Genomic DNA, 22,327 nt, shown 5'->3' on the forward strand with positions numbered 1-22,327 from the left:
GAATCTATATTGCGCCTGACGGAGGGTTAAAAACGTATACGTTATAGAGAAATTGAAACCTACTTTTTTTAGAGTTCTTACAGACAGTCGTGAAACTTGGTCACAGACTGTCTGCGGGTTTCTTGATCTCTGCAGCTTCATAGATGCCAATTTGCTGTGAAGTTTGGGTTGGGAGATCGGACAGTCCGTGCATTGCGATCAAGGTTTAGATCAAGTTTCACGGGCATCTGTAGAAGCCCTTACTTTTAAATATGTCTCCAATTGAGAATAATGGAGATGGGGAAAAAAAAAGTATACAGCTGCTATATGTTAATTTTTCCAGGGGCGTAGAGTGTGTTCAGCGTCGCTTTTTTATATGTTCCAAAAGAAGCCAATATGATGTAAACCTCATAAAACCTTGTCAGAAGAACTTTTTTTTAAAAATTTCTTATGTCTTGCCTATCTTAGTTAATGAATACACTGCAATGTCTGCATAAACTTTTTGCAGTTCAGGTGTAAACTTTCAGCGGAATGCACCGTATAAATGTGAACCCAGCCTTCGTTTGCCATGTCAAATCGGTTTCCGTGGCGCCCAGCGGACCCCGATGGGGTCTATTGGGTTATATTGAGATGCAGCATTTTGCCATTAAAAATAGTACTGCACGCTGCGGTATATTTCCCCTAAAATATGGCATATTCCCCCCACACCCAGGTATGTCTCTCTCTAACTATCTATCTATATACAGTAAGAGGCAAAGCTAAAAGGAGTCACAAAAAGCGCCAAAAATACTATCGCTGTGCATCATTCTTTGCTGCAGAATATTGATGTGAATGACACCGGCGGTGAGGTGATGTAGGGAAATTTACCATTCTTCGGGCACCATTTTGATAATTTTAGATCTGCTCAGTTATTTGAACAACATTTACTAAATCCTGGAGAAGCCCTTATAATCTTATCCTAGTGGTTGTAGCCATTTGTTTTGGGACTGATCTCCGAGAATACGGCCTTGTCGAAAATAGCAAACCGTTTTATTTTAGGAAAAAAAATATGGAGGATCATCACTGGTTGCTATGGCAACAAGACCTCATCTTTGATTGCTGCAGAAGTAAGGCCTCATCTTGTTTGCTATGAGAGCAAGGCCCCATCTCTTGTTGCTATGGGAGCAAAGACTTATTTTTGGTTGCTTTGAGAGCAAGGCATCCTCTCTGGTTGTACTGGAGCAAGGCGTAATCTCTGGTTGCTATGGATGCAAAGCCTCATCTCTGGCTGCTATGAAAACAGGGTCTCGTCTGGTTGCTATGTGATCAGGGCCACGTGTCTGGTTGCTATGTGAGCAAGGCCTCGTGTCTGGTTGCTATGTGAGCAAGGCCTAGAGTCTAGTTGCTATGTGAGCAAGGCCTCGTGTCTGGTTGCTATGTGAGCAGGACCTCGTGTCTGGTTGCTATGTGAGCAGGGCCTCCTGTCTGGTTGCTAGGTGAGCAAGGCCTCGTGTCTGGTTGCTATGTGAGCAGGATCTCGTGTCTGGTTGCTATGTGAGTAGGACCTCGTGTCTGGTTGCTATGTGAGGAAGGCCTCGTGTCTGGTTGCTATGTGAGCAGGGCCTCGTGTCTGGTTGCTATGTGAGCAGGACCTCGTGTCTGGTTGCTATGTGAGTAGGACCTCGTGTCTGGTTGCTATGTGAGCAGGGCCTCCTGTCTGGTTGCTAGGTGAGCAAGGCCTCGTGTCTGGTTGCTATGTGAGCAGGATCTCGTGTCTGGTTGCTATGTGAGTAGGACCTCGTGTCTGGTTGCTATGTGAGGAAGGCCTCGTGTCTGGTTGCTATGTGAGCAGGGCCTCGTGTCTGGTTGCTATGTGAGCAGGACCTCGTGTCTGGTTGCTATGTGAGCAGGACCTCGTGTCTGGTTGCTATGTGAGCAGGGCCTCGTGTCTGGTTGCTATGTGAGCAGGACCTCGTGTCTGGTTGCTATGTGAGCAGGACCTCGTGTCTGGTTGCTATGTGAGCAAGGCCTCGTGTCTGGTTGCTATGTGAGCAAGACCTCGTGTCTGGTTGATATGTGAGCAGGACCTCGTGTCTGATTGATATGTGAGCAGGACCTCGTGTCTGGTTGCTATGTGAGCAGGACCTCGTGTCTGGTTGCTATGTGAGGAAGGCCTTGTGTCTGGTTGCTATGTGAGCAGGATCTCGTGTCTGGTTGCTATGTGAGTAGGACCTCGTGTCTGGTTGCTATGTGAGGAAGGCCTCGTGTCTGGTTGCTATGTGAGCAGGGCCTCGTGTCTGGTTGCTATGTGAGCAGGACCTCGTGTCTGGTTGCTATGTGAGCAGGACCTCGTGTCTGGTTGCTATGTGAGCAGGGCCTCGTGTCTGGTTGCTATGTGAGCAGGGCCTCGTGTCTGGTTGCTATGTGAGCAGGACCTCGTGTCTGGTTGCTATGTGAGCAGGGCCTCCTGTCTGGTTGCTATGTGAGCAAGGCCTCGTGTCTGGTTGCTATGTGAGCAGGACCTCGTGTCTGGTTGCTATGTGAGCAGGACCTCGTGTCTGGTTGGTATGTGAGCAAGACCTCCTGTCTGGTTGCTAGGTGAGCAAGGCCTCGTGTCTGGTTGCTATGTGAGCAAGACCTCGTGTCTGGTTGATATGTGAGCAGGACCTCGTGTCTGATTGATATGTGAGCAGGACCTTGTGTCTGGTTGCTATGTGAGCAGGACCTCGTGTCTAGTTGCTATGTGAGGAAGGCCTCGTGTCTGGTTGCTATGTGAGCAGGGCCTCGTGTCTGGTTGCTATGTGAGCAGGACCTCGTGTCTGGTCGCTATGTGAGCAGGACCTCGTGTCTGGTCGCTATGTGAGCAGGGCCTCGTGTCTGGTTGCTATGTGAGCAGGACCTCGTGTCTGGTTGCTATGTGAGCAAGGCCTCGAGTCTGGTTGCTATGTGAGCAGGGCCTCGTGTCTGGTTGCTATGTGAGCAGGACCTCGTGTCTGGTTGCTATGTGAGCAGGACCTCGTGTCTGGTTGCTATGTGAGCAGGACCTCGTGTCTGGTTGCTATGTGAGCAGGACCTCGTGTCTGGTCGCTATGTGAGCAGGGCCTCGTGTCTGGTTGCTATGTGAGCAAGGCCTCGAGTCTGGTTGCTATGTGAGCAGGGCCTCGTGTCTGGTTGCTATGTGAGCAGGACCTCGTGTCTGGTTGCTATGTGAGCAGGACCTCGTGTCTGGTTGCTTGCGCCTATTGTATAAATCGCTGTCGTCATCGTGTGGAGGAAGCCGTTAGACTTAGGATAGGTTGTTATTCCAGAAGGTCTTGTGAAGGGTTGGCTGCAGCCGGCCCCTTACAGTGAGTCTGGCTTTGTTTTGGGGGCCACTAATATTCATATTCCATTGGGTTTCATGTAATGAAGGCCCCAAACTCATACAGTTATGGAAGTTTTCAGATGCAGGGTCTTCTCTGGTGTAGGAGATAAATGTCTGATTGCTTGGGACCCCCACTCATCACTTGGACTGAGCATTATCTATTCCTGTGTGCCCCGTAGACTTTAAATGGAGTGGCAGGGCACATGTTTAATTTTGGTGATGTAATAATATATATACTGTAATAATAATCTTTATTTTTATATAGCGCTAACATATTCCGCGGCGCTTTACAGTTTGCACACATGATCATCACTGTCCCCAATGGGGCTCACAATCTAAATTCCCTATTAGTATGTCTTTGGAGTGTGGGAGGAAACTGGAGAACCCGGAGGAAACCCACGCAAACACGGGGACAACATACAAACTCCTTGCAGATGTTGTCCTTGGTGGGATTCGAACCCAGGACCCCAGCGCTCCAAGGCTGCAGTGCTAACCACTCTGCGACATTTTATGAAATTTCCTGTAGCTAGCTTAAAGGGTTATTACAAGCTTCATAGTAAGCAATTTTGCAATTTACTGCTTATTAAAATTTGCATCCGTTCTTGTAATATTAACATTTTTATTTTGTTTACCTGAGTTGCCCTGGAAACCGACCACCACTGCGGTCTAGGTTTTAAGCATTGTCTTGAAGCTGACCGGGATGAAGCGATCCTGGACACCTTTAAAGCAGTGCTTGCAAGCTCAATAGACAAGAGCCTGTAAGTGCCGCACATGTTCTCCTGTCTAGCAGCGGTGGTCGGTCTCCAAGGCAACGAGCTGTAAACAAGAGAAAAGTGTTAATATCTCAAAAGCGGCTGAAAAGTTTAGGAATCGGTAAAATGAAAAAGTATTACTTACATAAAATCAACTAAAGGAGCTGGAAACCAAACATCCCATGTCCATACGTCCAACGAGGGCATCATGGAGGCTGGTCCCCTTCCCCTACTGAACTTCCGCCTATGAAACAGAAAGGAGGGTAAAATGTCCATTTTATATAATGCCACAATAACCAGGAAAATGCCTGGCAAAATCAGCAGTCTACTGGGGTGTCAGAAACTGGAGCAGCTCCAGTTACCTACACATTGCACTTAAATTTAACCCCTAAGGCCTCTTTCACACATCAGGTTTTCGCCGTCAGGCGCGATCCGGCGCTTTTGACAGAAACCGGATCCGGCGAAATGCAATGCCGGATCCGGTTTCCCCCCCATTGACTTGCATTTGCGCCGGATCGCGCCGGATGGCCATGCGTTTCATCCGGTTTTCGCCGGATCCGGCAATGTGTCGCGATCCGGCGTCTGGAAAAAACGGCTACTGTAACGTTTTTTGTCTCCGGCGTAAAAGCCGGACACGCCGGATCCGGCGCGTCCGGCTTTTTCACACAATGAAAGCCTATGAGCGCCGCAATGCGCCGGATCCGGTTTTTTGGGTCTGAGCATGCTCAGTAGCTCTGCCCACAAGACATATATAAAGGCAAGACAGTGGGACCCACAGCCACACCCAACATGCCACCCAAGAAAGCAACCAAGTGCAGGAGAAGGCAGGAGACCACTGCAGCACCATCCGCACCACCACCACCCCAAATGGAGCAGCAAATGGAACATGCTGAGGAGGGGAGGCCAGCAGCAGATGAGAGACGGTAATTATCAAATCCCCCATTCCTCCAAACTAGGGCTATGGAATATCAAGATATTCATTGGCCCTTTGTTTCTCTTTATTCAACAGCCGCCCAATAGATGCAGCAGCAGCAGCAGCAATGGCAGCAGCTGGAACACCACCCACAGGCATGGAGTGTGGCCACCAGGAAGACAGCACATCTTCTGGGAGCCCTCCCTCGCATCGTCAGCGTTTGACGGTAAGTTTTTATTTCCAAAATCCATCATCTCTGTAATATATGTCTATTCATTGCCTTTTATTTCAAAACAGGAATCACAAGATGAAGAGGAGCTCCCAGAAGAAGAAGGAAGGGGTGGACAGACACCTGGAGTGGGCTCACAATTGGTAAGTTTTTTGCATCAAACGCAGAAACACAACATCACACTACACACAACACATAGAAAACAATGTTCTGCAGACCACACACAGCAAACAAATGCCTACATCCAAAGACATAACATTTTTTGTTTTCTTCTCTAGTCTTCCCAATCTGGTGCTCGGCCAAGAGGTCCTCGCAGTGCCTCCCAGGGTCGTCGGCGACAGCAACGCGGCGGTCACCAGCGTGTAAGTATAAATATTTTTGCTTTGTTTTTTTGCACTTTTTATTTAATTTCTTTTGTGGAGGCTAATTATGTTATTTTTGTCTTTTTCTTTAACAGCCTTCACAGCGTGCTCCCGACTCTGACGGTGAGGATGGAGGACTCGATGTGGACCACCTCATCGATCTCGTCAGAGAAAGGGAGCCGCTCTGGAATATGGCTGACCGCCGCCACGCTGACCTTATCGTTACCCGACGACTCTGGGAGGAAATCTGTTCGCTCCTTGTGGGCCGCTGGGAGGACCTCGATGTTCGGGCCCAGATTAAAGAGCGTAAGTATATACAGTACCGGTTGCTTGATGTAAACCAGTGTTTCCCGAACTCCAGTCCTCGTGGTCCCCACGGATCATGTGTTCAGGATTTCTATTTACTATGGAAATCCTGAAAACATGACCCCTGGGGACCATGAGGACTGGAGTTTGTGAAACACTGATGTTGTATACTAACCACTTTGTCCTTTCTCGTTTCAGGGAACAGAATTGTGAATCGGTGGCGGTCTGTGAGGGATCGTTTCAAGAAGGAGTTCAATAAAGAGATGCGGGCCCCGAGTGGATCTGGAGGACGCAGGAGCAAGTACAAGTACGCAGAAGCCCTGTCGTTCCTCCGGGAAACAATGGTCACTAGAAGGTAAATATTACACACCACATGTGAAAAAAAATGTTATTTGTAAATTTTTTTTTTCAGCCAGGGCCATACCATGTCAGTATTTTAATTGTTTTTTTTCTCTTTATTCCACAGCACGGTGAGCAGCACTCGGGAGCCTGCACGATTGGACCCTTCTGAGGCGATCCCTGAGGAGACCGGCACCGAGGGACACTTCGACCGCCCCGGTACATCTGCACCTTCCCAGCCTTCCCACTAATTCGAAGAGCAAATGTTGTTCCTATCTTCAAAAAGGGGAAGAAGGTGGACCCAGGCAACTATAGGCCGGTGAGTCTGACTTCTATACCAGGAAAGATCTTTGAACAAATTATTAAACAACATTTAAGTCAATACCTGGATAAGAATGAAGTGATCAAACAGAGTCAGCATGGGTTTGTAACTAATAAGTCATGTCAGACTAACTTAATTTCCTTCTATGACGGTATCACTGATTGGGTGGATCAAGGAAATGCTGTAGATATAGTATATCTTGACTTCAGCAAAGCATTTGACAAAGTCTCTCATACAATCCTTATTGAAAAAATGACTAAGTATGGAATGGACAAGGCAACTGTTAGGTGGATTCATAACTGGCTTAGTGATCGGACCCAAAGAGTGGTCGTAAATGGCTGCACATCCAGTTGGAAGAATGTCTCAAGTGGGGTACCACAGGGCTCTGTCCTGGGCCCTGTATTGTTCAACATCTTTATCAACGATTTAGATGAAGGAATTGAGGGTAAACTGATTAAATTTGCTGATGACACAAAGCTAGGAGGGATAGCTAATACTAGAGAAGAGAGAGAGAGGATTCAAAAAGATTTAAATAAACTGGAGAAGTGGGCAGTAACTAACAGAATGGTTTTTAACAGGGAGAAATGCAAAGTACTACATCTGGGCAATAAAAATGAAAAAAGCATATATAGAATGGGAGGAATAGGGCTAAGTGACAGCACATGTGAAAAAGACTTGGGTATACTAATAGATCACAGACTGAATATGAGTCTACAGTGTGATGCAGCAGCAAAAAAGGCAAATGCAGTTCTAGGATGTATTAACAGAAGCATACAGTCTAGATCACGTGAAGTCATTATTTCCCTCTACTCCTCTTTGGTCAGACCTCATCTGGAATATTGCGTCCAGTTTTGGGCACCACATTTTAAAAAAGACATCAACAAACTGGAGCAAGTTCATAAAAGAGCGACCAGAATGGTGACCGGTCTGCAAACCCTGTCTTATGAGGAAAGGTTGCAGGATTTGGGAATGTTTAGTTTGCAAAAGAGAAGACTGAGAGGAGACTTAATAGCTGTCTACAAATATCTAAAGGGCTGTCACATTGTAGAAGGATCAACTTTATTCTCATTTGCACAAGGAAAGACTAGAAGCAATGGGATGAAACTGAATGGGAGGAGACACAGATTAGATATTAGAAAAAACTTTTTGACAGTTAGAGTGATCAATGAGTGGAACAGGCTGCCACGAGAAGTGGTGAGTTCTCCTTCAATGGAAGTCTTCAAACAGAGGCTGGACAGACATCTGACTGGGATGATTTAGCGAATCCTGCTTTGAGCAGGGGGTTGGACCAGATGGCCCAGGAGGTCCCTTCCAACTCTACGATTCTATGATTCTATGATTCTATGACCCATCTGTCCCATCCACCAGCACAGGAGCATCGTGGCCGCCTACATTACATGAAGCTGCTGGTGAGGAGATCGCTTTCCCTTTACCCCACCCTTCTGCCCCTGCCACCTCTAGTACACCTGCGGGTACTGGGCGGCAGCGGGGTCAGGAAAAGACTTATGCGCCAGAGTTATTGCATCTGAATGCATCTTTCCAGAACTGTCTAAAAGTCTTGTCAGAGCAAATCTCCGCAGGCTTTCAGCAGATCAACTCCAGCATTCTGGAGGTGAAGACACTTCTGCAAACCATGCATTCAGAAGCAAGATCTTCGCCAAACCACACCTTTTTCAGGTCTGTTGTGGAGCGCATGGAAACGCTCTCTCCTGCCCAGCAGATGCATGTAATGCATTCGTGCCACGCTGCTCTCCAGCAAGTTACCTCCCAACCTCCTCCTCCCACCACAGTAGTTCCTCCACCTGCACCCCCTCCAGCCACTTTCCATCCTCCCCCTCCTATTACATCTACACCCCCTCCAGCCACTTTCCATCCTCCCCCTCCTATTACATACCATCCACCTCCCCAGCACCATCCACCTCCCCAGCACCAGCAACCTCCCCAGCACCAGCAACCTCCCCAGCACCAGCAACCTCCCCAGCACCAGCAACCTCCCCAGCACCAGCAACCTCCCCAGTACCAGCAACCTCCCCAGTACCAGCAACCTCCCCAGTACCTGCAAACTCCCCAGTACCAGCAACCTCCCCAGTACCAGACATCTCCCCACTTCCAGCAACCTGCCCCGTACCAGACATCTCCCCACTTCCAGCAACCTGCTCCGTAAAAGCCCCACTTCCAGCAACCAGCCCCGTACCAGACATCTCCCCACTTCCAGCAACCTGGCCCGTACCAAACTCCTTCCCCATACAACTTGCCATCAACATCATCTGCTCCTACAGTCCCTGCCCAACCCTCCACTCCACCACCCACCACCTCTTCTGCCTCCCACATGTCCACCCATTCTGTAGTTTTTTCCACACCTTCACCTCTAACTGTTCCTTCCCCACCACGATCCCAGTCCTCTCTCCACACTCCCAGTGTCGAAGTGTCCCGCAGCCCCTACAGCAGTATTTCCACCACACACTACACAGATTTATAATGTGTGTATTTAAATAAAAATGACCAGTTTTATGGTTTCAAAGCTTTATTAAACAAGTTTATTAAAATTTTAAAAAAGTTTACTAAAAAAAACATTTTTCAATAAAAGTTAAATTATTTTACACTGGTTGTCTGTCATTTCTTTCTGCGGCGAAAAAGGTTAAATACAGGGTATTTAAAAGGTGAAATGGTATTCAAAACCAGGTATATAACTGTGGGTAAATTTTAGCTTTTTGCCACAGTTGTGTTCCTGGTTGTGTTTGAAGCAAAGTATTTCACCTAAAAAGTTGTGTTTATTGTTGGTGATTTCCTAACAATGTACACAACTTTTGTTAAAAGGTGAAATACTTTGCATAAAACACAACCAGGTACACACCTGTGGCCTAAAGCTAAAAATAGAGACCATGACAAGATAGCCAACTTTGGTTGGCAAAGGTACATACTGTTGGTACAGAAGGTACACAAGTTTGGTTGGGCACAAATCTTTCACACTCTGTCATCCTGCCAGTGTACTCTGCCTTGAGGTGACATAAAGTATAGTGCAAAATTGTCCCTCATTACTGAAACCGTCACAGAACTTCTAGTGGTAATGTCATGGTAATCTTGCAAGGTGGTTTCTTCAGAGGTGTCCTCAATGGAAATGGGTTCCTTGCAGATAACAAAATTGTGGAGTACCACGCACGCTTTGATCACCTCGTCCACAGTTTCTGTCTTGAGGTTGATCGCAGTCAATAGGACCCGCCATTTGGCTGTCAGAATACCAAAGGTACATTCAACCATTCTTCTTGCTCTTGTGAGGCGGTAATTAAAAATGCGTTTTGGTCTTGTCAATCCTCTGCTAGAGTACGGTTTCAAAAGGTGTTCTGACAGCTGGAAGGCTTCATCCCCTACACAGACAAATGGCATAGGTGGACCAGATGTTTGCGGCAGCGGTCTAGGTGGTGGGAACTGGAAGGTGTTTCCATACAGTTTACGCCCCATGGCAGACAGTTTGAAAACTTGAGAGTCATTGGAGCGGCCATAGGCCCCAATATCAACCGCAATAAATTTGTATTCCGCGTCAGCGATGGCCATGAGGACAATTGAAAAATATTTCTTGTAATTGAAATATTCCGATCCCGATCCAGCTGGCTTTACAATGCGGATATGTTTCCCGTCCACAGCGCCCAAGCAGTTGGGAAACTGACATATCTGTTGAAACTTGTCAGCAATTTCAATCCACCTCTCTGTTGTGGGCTCTGGTAAAAACTCTTCAGCTAAGGAGTCCCACAGTGCACGGCATGTGTACTTCACAATTCCAGATATGGTGGAAATCCCGAGTCTGTACTGGAAATGCAGTGACGAAAGGGATTCTCCAGTTGCAAGAAATCTGTGGGGAATTAAACAATAAATTAGTTTTAAATCACAGCATTACATACCAAAACTCAGCTATAACACTTGGAGATACAAATTACCACCAACAAGATTGCAGTGAAAGTGTGCTCTGATGCGAGCACATCCAATAAATGTGGCTTACCTTAAAGTCACCATCAGACGCTCTGCGGGTGAAACAGAGAAGCGGCAATAGGTGTCCGCTTTTCTTATGAGGTGTGCAATGCGCTCCACCAAGTAATCAAAATTCTCCATTTTCATCCTAACATATCCAAAAAATGTATCCGGGTTTCGTCGAAGGTCCATGCATAGTGTAGAATAGACCCCACGCGTCATTCTCTTGGCTGTGATGGGGTGGATCCACAAACGTCGTCTACGATGCCTGATGCGCTGCTGTCTCGCTCTCTCCTCCAGAACAATCACCCTCAAACGATTCGCCTCCGCTATAAAATCCGCCAAATTCTTCAAAATATTTCCAATGACAACATCCATCTTCGCCAGTAACTTGCTCTTCTCTCCAACCTGCACTTTCTCCTCTACAACCTGTCAAAGAAGGGCTGTAGGAACACGCTATATATAGTTTTCCAGTAGCCAATCCCGTTCGGAAGGCCACAAGGGTCAATTTTAAAAACCGGATCCGGCGTAATCCGTCGAAAAACGGATAGAAAAACGGATGAACCGGATGAGACGGATCCGGTTTTGTCTGTCAAGAAAAAGACGGATCCGGCAGAAAACCGGATCCGTCACATCCGGTTTTACGAAACATTTGCCGGATCCGGCGTTCCGGCACGACGCCGGATCGCGCCTGACGCCGAAAACCTGATGTGTGAAAGTAGCCTAAAACAAACCAGGCAGTACGTTTTACCGGTGGCCGTATCGGTACGTCTGGGTAGGTGCTTCTTCCCACTAAAAAATGACACCGTTTTTGTAGAGATCTGATGTGTCAGTCATGAGAAATCTAGTGTAGAAGCCACATGCAAATCAGTCTAGAAGTGCTCTGGGGGCGTGTCGAAGCACTAGAACTGTCCCCAGTGCACTTCCAGCCTGATTTGCATATGGCTTCTACACCAGATTTCTCATGACTGGCACATCAGATCTCTACAAGAAAGGTATCATTTTTATTTGTGAACAAGAACCTACACAGCCGTACCACTACTGTCATACGAAAGAACATGCCGACACGCTCCCTTTAAGGTCACGTGACAGTAATATTTTATGATACAAGGTTGAGGAAAAATGTACCTGACAAAAGTGTAATCTTTACTATTAGCATACTAGTGGCACTGTCATATACTGTATGTGACCTGTACTCCGTAGTATACGTCCCTGTATTATTCCTAGTGGATGTGCCATTACTCTGCGGAATCCACGTAGGTGGGCTTTTCTTCCACTCACATGTCTCTTCTGTGCCAAATGCCCTCTTTCCATGCCAGCCAGGTATTTCCCATAGATTATAATTGATGCACCCGTGGCCAGAATGTCACGTGAAACCTTCATTTTCAGGACTAATGGCATCCTTGCTGTCAGACCCCCCATAGATTACGCCTTTTATATGCCCCTAATATATCCTAAAATTGCACCAAAACACACAACAGCACCGCGTCTGTCCATGAGTTGTGTCTCATACTGCAGCTTGATTGAATTGAAAGGGATTGAGCTGCAATACCACAGACAACCTGTGGACAGGCGTGGCGCTTTTTCTGAAAAATGAAAAATTAGGGGCATGTTTAATGTTTGTGAACAAGGTCAATACAAATTGAGGGTTACATATATATGTTTCTGTATATAATGTATGTATATTTCCCAAAATATTTATAGCATCTTATGTGCCATAAATACTCAAGATCTGGATAACTCATTTTCGTATACCCTATTAGGGGGATCCCTGTTCAGAATTTTCATCTTTCGGGTAAAGCGGGAGCAAGGAGCGTCTTTCGCTCTGGAGGACCCGTCGTGTCCTGCATTACACAGACAACACATTGACGTGGATGGACAACGTGTAATACTTCATTTCCCCTGCGGGTGTGCTGCAGGGAAAGTGAACACTTAATGATGGACTAACTGATCCTTGGGAGTTTGAATGGGTGGTACACTTGCTCACTGTTAAAGGAACCTTCTAACAAGTAGAGATTGTCAAAAGCGGAGGACCCCTTTAAATAACCATTAAAGTCACTTTAAAATGTCAACGGGCAAAGAAAAAAAAAAGTTTTGCAATGAATTAAATAATTCATATAAATATACCGTCCTGCTTAATTATTAAAACTCTCATTCTTTTCCTATCATCATACACGGTGGTAGATGATGCCGGAACGCCATTCCTCTTCGTCTACATAATGGGGTAATTGCAATGTGACATGAGCAATCTGATCCGTCCAATTTCCATTGCCCAATATGGTTGACCAATCAATTCCCACTTTTTTGCCACAGATTTGGTTGATCGGTCTGATCTTTAAAGGGGTATCCCCATCGCTAGGATTTTATGTTCGGTGGGCCTGTGATGATGGTGGAGGTTTTTAAAGGGTCTTTTGAGTTTAAAAACTTAGTGCATTTTCTGTTAATAAAGGGGGACCACCATCATCAGAGAGCGCCCCTTCTGTTTGGAGGAGCGACCCATCATCGTCATGCATGTTATGGACAAAAAAAATCAATTTGCAGAATGAGTTAACTGGGATTCCATCAGTGAGCTGGTTTAGACTGAGCATTTAGAATTCTTTTATCTGTTTTATCTGAGCTCCTCTGCGCTAATTGTATGACCCCACCAAAGTTGATTCTGTCATAAAATGGCTGAGACAGAAAAAATTGTTCCAAACTCTCAGTGAGAATGAGCTTCCTGATGGATCCTCGGTTAACTCATTCTGCAGCCAGCAAATTGCAAGGAAACAAAGTGACTGTAAAAGCCAAACGGTGTAAAATTTTTAATGAAATCCATTCGCAAATATTAATGTTTGGCCAAAATACATTTATTTAAGAAAAAAAAAAAAATCCTGCAAAGGTGTCAATATCCTTTAAGCAAAAGTCAATCTTGCCACTTAAATCCAATCTGTACTAGTCAGGCTAGATGTCACAATGTAATGACCTCTCATTTGAAAGGCTGCCACCTATAGGTCATATTGTGGTACTGTATGTCATACTTCGAACAATTTCTGAATTTTTCTCCAAGTAGAAATCAACAATGCTGGGAGTTGTAGTTCTGCAACAGTTCACAACCCCCAGTTTAAAGGTGAGTGCAGATGAGCATAGCAGCAAGTGTCATGGCCAAGGGGACCTCTCATCCGTGCCAGGTGTCCGTGAATATTCCGTAGCCCCGGGACTGATGGCGGAGTATATATGTATACAGCTGGGGGGCGACCACGTCTGGCACTCTTCCATGGAATTCACCGATGTCCATTACGTGTGCTTGATCCTCAGTCGCCGTGTGGGGGTCCCGGTTTTGGTTATGGGGGGGAGAGGGGAGCAGTGTTTCCGTAAGTGAAATCCGCCCTGACGCAGCGTCTTCCTACCTTCACCGGAGTGCTCATTTCTTGTGGCGTCCTTCTGCACCTGGATACACAGAATGAATGGGGTCCCAATGCGTGCCATAAAGGGGTATCCCAATCTGGGGACGGGATAGGCGATAATTTACTGATCACTGGGGGCTCTGCAATGTCTTTGTAGAATGGGACAGTGGCCGCACGATCCATTCTAAAGGGGCACCGTAGACCCCTTTCTGGAAAATGATGGGGTCCCAGCAGTCAGACCCCGACGATCAGCAAACCATCTTATGGATAGGCGACAATTTGCCAAATTCGGACAATCCGTACAAATCCGCTGAGTTTCTCCAAGCAGAGAACGCTACGCTTTGGAAAAAAAAAAACATAAGAAAAGTCAAACGATTCATTTGCTAGTTATAAACCCTCATTAAAGGGGATGTACAGGATACGACAATAGAAATAAACTTTTTGCTATAAACAGCGCCACGCCAGTCTGCAGGTCATGCGTGGAATTGCAGCCCATTTACTTTTATACCCATGCCTTTGTTTTTTCATGTTCTTGGGATCCCGTACAAGCCCTTTAGGTGGAGCGTGAATTTAAAGGCAAACTCCACTGCTACTTCTGTTCCGATATTTGATGGACAGTGACATAGGTGAGTGGCCTTTCATTGCCAGACTGAGCGGATGCCGCAGTGACGTCAGCCCTTTGACACCGTGCAGAGACTTCTGATACCCAGGGTCCTGTGCTCAGACTATGGCGCCAGATTGCCAGCATCAGAAAGCTCTGCGTGGTGCCAAAGGGGTCTGGGCAGGCCATACAGGGCATCGGGTGGTCCGGGAGACCTGCCAGCACCGGAGTCATCTTCTCGCGTCTGTCTGGGCTGACGGCCGCTGTGTACAGGGGATTTCACGGGGCCCGGGTGACCCCTAGGACAATCTGTGGTCATCCTCCAGCTGCTTTCCAAATTCATCCAGATTATGGATTTTCACATTTATCTGATAAGTGGCCACTTGCCCAAAACTGAAGATCCCTATATAGAGAGAGGTCACCCCAAGGCTGCACATCTAATGTGCTAAAAGGGTCCAGGCTATCAGACCACCCAAACAATTCAAGGGCGACATCCCCTTTAAGGTTCCGTACTCTAGCCTTAAAGGGGCTGTGAGATTGCTGACTTATATTTAGGAAAGGTCATCAATACATGATCTGTAGGGGCTGGATGTATATAGTCAGAAAACACGGTGTAGTGGCCATTTCAGGTACTGCAAGTCGGCTCCTGTTAACTTCAATAGGAGCTGAGCTGCAGTACCTGAAATGGCCACTACATCGTACTGTATTGGAGCTGATCCATGGGGGGTGCCAGATATCAGACCCCCACTGATCTATCCTACAGTCAGGGCCACCCCTTTACTATCCAGCTAGCTCTTAGTGACGGCTTGTTCTTTCGCGCCTCAGATGTTATTCCATGGCTCAAAAAAAAGATTATTTCCCTAAAATCCCTTTAACATCCATTTCCTCTTGGGCGTCTGACACTGACAATCTGGTTAATGGAGCGGAGCCTGCGGTCGTGGCGCCTCCTCTGGTCACTGATCGCCCTCATGGTGACGACCGCGGCACACTAGGATGATCGTTCACATCTCGCCAACGCCTTCACCTTCACAGATTGTGGTTCCATAAAACGTCAGCGGATTACAGCTCCGGAGATGATTCTGCCCTAATACGATTACACTGCTCTCCTAATGCCGGTGCGAGATTCCTCCGCGTCATCCGCCAGCACAGCCGGAGCGGCATCACACTCGGGGCTTAGATACAGGGTCCGGCAGACAGTATCACACAGGAGAGGATTAGATACACCGCTCAGCAGTCAGTATCACACAGGAGAGGATTAGATACACGGCTCAGCAGACAGTATCACACAGGAGAGGATTAGATACAGGGTCCGGCAGACAGTATCACACAGGAGAGGATTAGATACACAGCTCAGCAGTCAGTATCACACAGGAGAGGATTAGATGCACGGCTCAGCAGTCAGTATCACACAGGAGAGGATTAGATACACCGCTCAGCAGTCAGTATCACACAGGATAGGATTAGATACACGGCTCAGCAGTCAGTATCACACAGGAGAGGATTAGATATACGGCTCAGCAGTCAGTATCACACAGGATAGGATTAGATACACGGCTCAGCAGTCAGTATCACACAGGAGAGGATTAGATACACAGCTCAGCAGACAGTATCACACAGGATAGGATTAGATACACGGCTCAGCAGTCAGTATCACACAGGAGAGGATTAGATACACGGCTCAGCAGTCAGTATCACACAGGAGAGGATTAGATACACGGCTCAGCAGTCAGTATCACACAGGAGAGGATTAGATACACGGCTCAGCAGACAGTATCACACAGGATAGGATTAGATACACGGCTCAGCAGTCAGTATCACACAGGAGAGGATTAGATACACGGCTCAGCAGTCAGTATCACACAGGAGAGGATTAGATACACGGCTCAGCAGTCAGTATCACACAGGATAGGATTAGATACACGGCTCAGCAGTCAGTATCACACAGGAGAGGATTAGATACACGGCTCAGCAGTCAGTATCACACAGGATAGGATTAGATACACGGCTCAGCAGTCAGTATCACACAGGAGAGGATTAGATACACGGCTCAGCAGTCAGTATCACACAGGAGAGGATTAGATACACGGCTCAGCAGTCAGTATCACACAGGATAGGATTAGATACACGGCTCAGCAGTCAGTATCACACAGGAGAGGATTAGATACACGGCTCAGCAGTCAGTATCACACAGGAGAGGATTAGATACATGGATCAGCAGTCAGTATCACACAGGAGAGGATTAGATACACGGCTCAGCAGTCAGTATCACACAGGAGAGGATTAGATACACGGCTCAGCAGTCAGTATCACACATGAGAGGATTAGATACACGGCTCAGCAGTCAGTATCACACAGGAGAGGATTAGATACACGGCTCAGCAGTCAGTATCACACAGGATAGGATTAGATACACGGCTCAGCAGTCAGTATCACACAGGAGAGGATTAGATGCACGGCTCAGCAGTCAGTATCACACAGGAGAGGATTAGATACACGGCTCAGCAGTCAGTATCACACAGGATAGGATTAGATATACGGCTCAGCAGTCAGTATCACACAGGAGAGGATTAGATACACGGCTCAGCAGTCAGTATCACACAGGAGAGGATTAGATACACGGCTCAGCAGTCAGTATCACACAGGATAGGATTAGATATACGGCTCAGCAGTCAGTATCACACAGGAGAGGATTAGATACACGGCTCAGCAGTCAGTATCACACAGGAGAGGATTAGATACACGGCTCAGCAGTCAGTATCACACATGAGAGGATTAGATACACGGCTCAGCAGTCAGTATCACACAGGAGAGGATTAGATACACGGCTCAGCAGTCAGTATCACACAGGATAGGATTAGATACACGGCTCAGCAGTCAGTATCACAGAGGATAGGATTAGATATACGGCTCAGCAGTCAGTATCACACAGGAGAGGATTAGATACACGGCTCAGCAGTCAGTATCACACAGGATAGGATTAGATACACGGCTCAGCAGTCAGTATCACACAGGAGAGGATTAGATGCACGGCTCAGCAGTCAGTATCACACAGGAGAGGATTAGATATACGGCTCAGCAGTCAGTATCACACAGGAGAGGATTAGATACACGGCTCAGCAGTCAGTATCACACAGGAGAGGATTAGATACACGGCTCAGCAGTCAGTATCACACAGGAGAGGATTAGATGCACAGCTCAGCAGTCAGTATCACACAGGAGAGGATTAGATACACAGCTCAGCAGTCAGTATCACACAGGAGAGGATTAGATGCACAGCTCAGCAGTCAGTATCACACAGGAGAGGATTAAATACACGGCTCAGCAGTCAGTATCACACAGGAGAGGATTAGATACACGGCTCATCAGTCAGTATCACACAGGAGAGGATTAGATGCACAGCTCAGCAGTCAGTATCACACAGGAGAGGATTAAATACACGGCTCAGCAGTCAGTATCACACAGGAGAGGATTAGATACACAGCTCAGCAGTCAGTATCACACAGGAGAGGATTAGACACACGGCTCAGCAGTCAGTATCACACAGGAGAGGATTAGATACATGGCTCAGCAGTCAGTATCACACAGGAGAGGATTAGATACATGGCTCAGCAGTCAGTATCACACAGGAGAGGATTAGATACACGGCTCAGCAGTCAGTATCACACAGGAGAGGATTAGATATGTGGCTCAGCAGTCAGTATCACACAGAAGAGGATTAGATACACGGCTCAGCAGACAGTATCACACAGGAGAGGATTAGATACACAGCTCAGCAGTCAGTATCACACAGGAGAGGATTAGATACACAGCTCAGCAGACAGTATCACACAGGATAGGATTAGATACATAGCTCAGCAGTCAGTATCACACAGGAGAGGATTAGATACACGACTCAGCAGTCAGTATCACATAGGATAGGATTAGATACACGGCTCAGCAGACAGTATCACACAAGATAGGATTAGATACACAGCTCAGCAGTCAGTATCACACAGGAGAGGATTAGATACACAGCTCAGCAGACAGTATCACACAGGATAGGATTAGATACACAGCTCAGCAGACAGTATCACATAGGATAGGATTAGATACACTGCTCAGCAGACAGTATCACACAAGATAGGATTAGATACACAGCTCAGCAGTCAGTATCACACAGGAGAGGATTAGATACACAGCTCAGCAGATAGTATCACACAGGATAGGATTAGATACACAGCTCAGCAGTCAGTATCACACAGGAGAGGAATAGATACACGGCTCAGCAGTCAGTATCACACAGGAGAGGATTAGATACACGGCTAAGCAGACTGTATCACACAGGAGAGGATTAGATACACGGCTCAGCAGACAGTATCACATAGGATAGGATTAGATGCACGGCTCAGCAGTCAGTATCACACAGGAGAGGATTAGATACACAGCTCAGCAGTCAGTATCACACAGGAGAGGATTAGATACACGGCTCAGCAGTCATTATCACACAGGAGAGGATTAGATACACGGCTCAGCAGTCAGTATCACACAGGAGAGGATTAGATACACAGCTCAGCAGTCAGTATCACACAGGAGAGGATTAGATACACGGCTCAGCAGTCAGTATCACACAGGAGAGGATTAGATACACAGCTCAGCAGTCAGTATCAAACAGGAGAGGATTAGATACACGGCTCAGCAGTCATTATCACACAGGAGAGGATTAGATACACGGCTCAGCAGTCAGTATCACACAGGAGAGGATTAGATACACAGCTCAGCAGTCAGTATCACACAGGAGAGGATTAGATACACGGCTCAGCAGTCAGTATCACACAGGAGAGGATTAGATACACGGCTCAGCAGTCATTATCACACAGGAGAGGATTAGATACACAGCTCAGCAGTCAGTATCACACAGGAGAGGATTAGATACACAGCTCAGCAGTCAGTATCACACAGGAGAGGATTAGATACACGGCTCAGCAGTCATTATCACACAGGAGAGGATTAGATACATGGCTCAGCAGTCAGTATCACACAGGAGAGGATTAGATACACGGCTCAGCAGTCAGTATCACACAGGATAGGATTAGATACACGGCTCAGCAGTCAGTATCACACAGGAGAGGATTAGATACACGGCTCAGCAGTCAGTATCACACAGGATAGGATTAGATACACGGCTCAGCAGTCAGTATCACACAGGAGAGGATTAGATACACGGCTCAGCAGTCAGTATCACACAGGATAGGATTAGATACACGGCTCAGCAGTCAGTATCACACAGGATAGGATTAGATACACGGCTCAGCAGTCAGTATCACACAGGAGAGGATTAGATACACGGATCAGCAGTCAGTATCACACAGGAGAGGATTAGATACACGGCTCAGCAGTCAGTATCACACAGGAGAGGATTAGATACACGGCTCAGCAGTCAGTATCACACAGGAGAGGATTAGATACACGGCTCAGCAGTCAGTATCACACAGGAGAGGATTAGATACACGGCTCAGCAGTCAGTATCACACAGGATAGGATTAGATACACGGCTCAGCAGTCAGTATCACACAGGAGAGGATTAGATGCACGGCTCAACAGTCAGTATCACACAGGAGAGGATAAGATACACGGCTCAGCAGTCAGTATCACACAGGATAGGATTAGATATACGGCTCAGCAGTCAGTATCACACAGGAGAGGATTAGATACACGGCTCAGCAGTCAGTATCACACAGGATAGGATTAGATACACGGCTCAGCAGTCAGTATCACACAGGAGAGGATTAGATGCACGGCTCAGCAGTCAGTATCACACAGGAGAGGATTAGATATACGGCTCAGCAGTCAGTATCACACAGGAGAGGATTAGATATACGGCTCAGCAGTCAGTATCACACAGGAGAGGATTAGATACACGGCTCAGCAGTCAGTATCACACAGGATAGGATTAGATACACGGCTCAGCAGTCAGTATCACACAGGAGAGGATTAGATGCACAGCTCAGCAGTCAGTATCACACAGGAGAGGATTAGATACACAGCTCAGCAGTCAGTATCACACAGGAGAGGATTAGATGCACAGCTCAGCAGTCAGTATCACACAGGAGAGGATTAAATACACGGCTCAGCAGTCAGTATCACACAGGAGAGGATTAGATACACGGCTCAGCAGTCAGTATCACACAGGAGAGGATTAGATGCACAGCTCAGCAGTCAGTATCACACAGGAGAGGATTAGATACACGGCTCAGCAGTCAGTATCACAGGAGAGGATTAGATACACAGCTCAGCAGTCAGTATCACACAGGAGAGGATTAGACACACGGCTCAGCAGTCAGTATCACACAGGAGAGGATTAGATACATGGCTCAGCAGTCAGTATCACACAGGAGAGGATTAGATACATGGCTCAGCAGTCAGTATCACACAGGAGAGGATTAGATACACGGCTCAGCAGTCAGTATCACACAGGATAGGATTAGATACATGGCTCAGCAGTCAGTATCACACAGGAGAGGATTAGATACACGGCTCAGCTGTCAGTATCACACAGGATAGGATTAGATACACGTCTCAGCAGACAGTATCACACAGGAGAGGATTAGATACACAGCTCAGCAGTCAGTATCACACAGGAGAGGATTAGATACACAGCTCAGCAGACAGTTTCACACAGGATAGGATTAGATACACAGCTCAGCAGTCAGTATCACACAGGAGAGGATTAGATACACGACTCAGCAGTCAGTATCACATAGGATAGGATTAGATACACGGCTCAGCAGACAGTATCACACAAGATAGGATTAGATACACAGCTCAGCAGTCAGTATCACACAGGAGAGGATTAGATACACAGCTCAGCAGACAGTATCACACAGGATAGGATTAGATACACAGCTCAGCAGACAGTATCACATAGGATAGGATTAGATACACTGCTCAGCAGACAGTATCACACAAGATAGGATTAGATACACAGCTCAGCAGTCAGTATCACACAGGAGAGGATTAGATACACAGCTCAGCAGATAGTATCACACAGGATAGGATTAGATACACGGCTCAGCAGTCAGTATCACACAGGAGAGGATTAGATACACGGCTCAGCAGTCAGTATCACACAGGAGAGGATTAGATACATGGCTAAGCAGACTGTATCACACAGGAGAGGATTAGATACACGGCTCTGCAGACAGTATCACATAGGATAGGATTAGATGCACGGCTCAGCAGTCAGTATCACACAGGAGAGGATTAGATACACAGCTCAGCAGTCAGTATCACACAGGAGAGGATTAGATACACGGCTCAGCAGTCATTATCACACAGGAGAGGATTAGATACACGGCTCAGCAGTCAGTATCACACAGGAGAGGATTAGACACACAGCTCAGCAGTCAGTATCACACAGGAGAGGATTAGATACACGGCTCAGCAGTCAGTATCACACAGGAGAGGATTAGATACACAGCTCAGCAGTCAGTATCACACAGGAGAGGATTAGATACACAGCTCAGCAGTCAGTATCACACAGGAGAGGATTAGACACACGGCTCAGCAGTCATTATCACACAGGAGAGGATTAGATACATGGCTCAGCAGTCAGTATCACACAGGAGAGGATTAGATACACGGCTCAGCAGTCAGTATCACACAGGATAGGATTAGACACACGGCTCAGCAGTCAGTATCACACAGGAGAGGATTAGACACACGGCTCAGCAGTCAGTATCACACAGGAGAGGATTAGATACATGGCTCAGCAGTCAGTATCACACAGGAGAGGATTAGATACACAGCTCAGCAGTAAGTATCACACAGGAGAGGATTAGATACACGGCTCAGCAGTC

This window comes from Dendrobates tinctorius, unplaced genomic scaffold, assembly GCF_039654945.1.
Source record: "Dendrobates tinctorius isolate UK_male_01 unplaced genomic scaffold, ASM3965494v1 ptg000307l, whole genome shotgun sequence".
Lineage (NCBI taxonomy): Eukaryota > Metazoa > Chordata > Amphibia > Anura > Dendrobatidae > Dendrobates > Dendrobates tinctorius.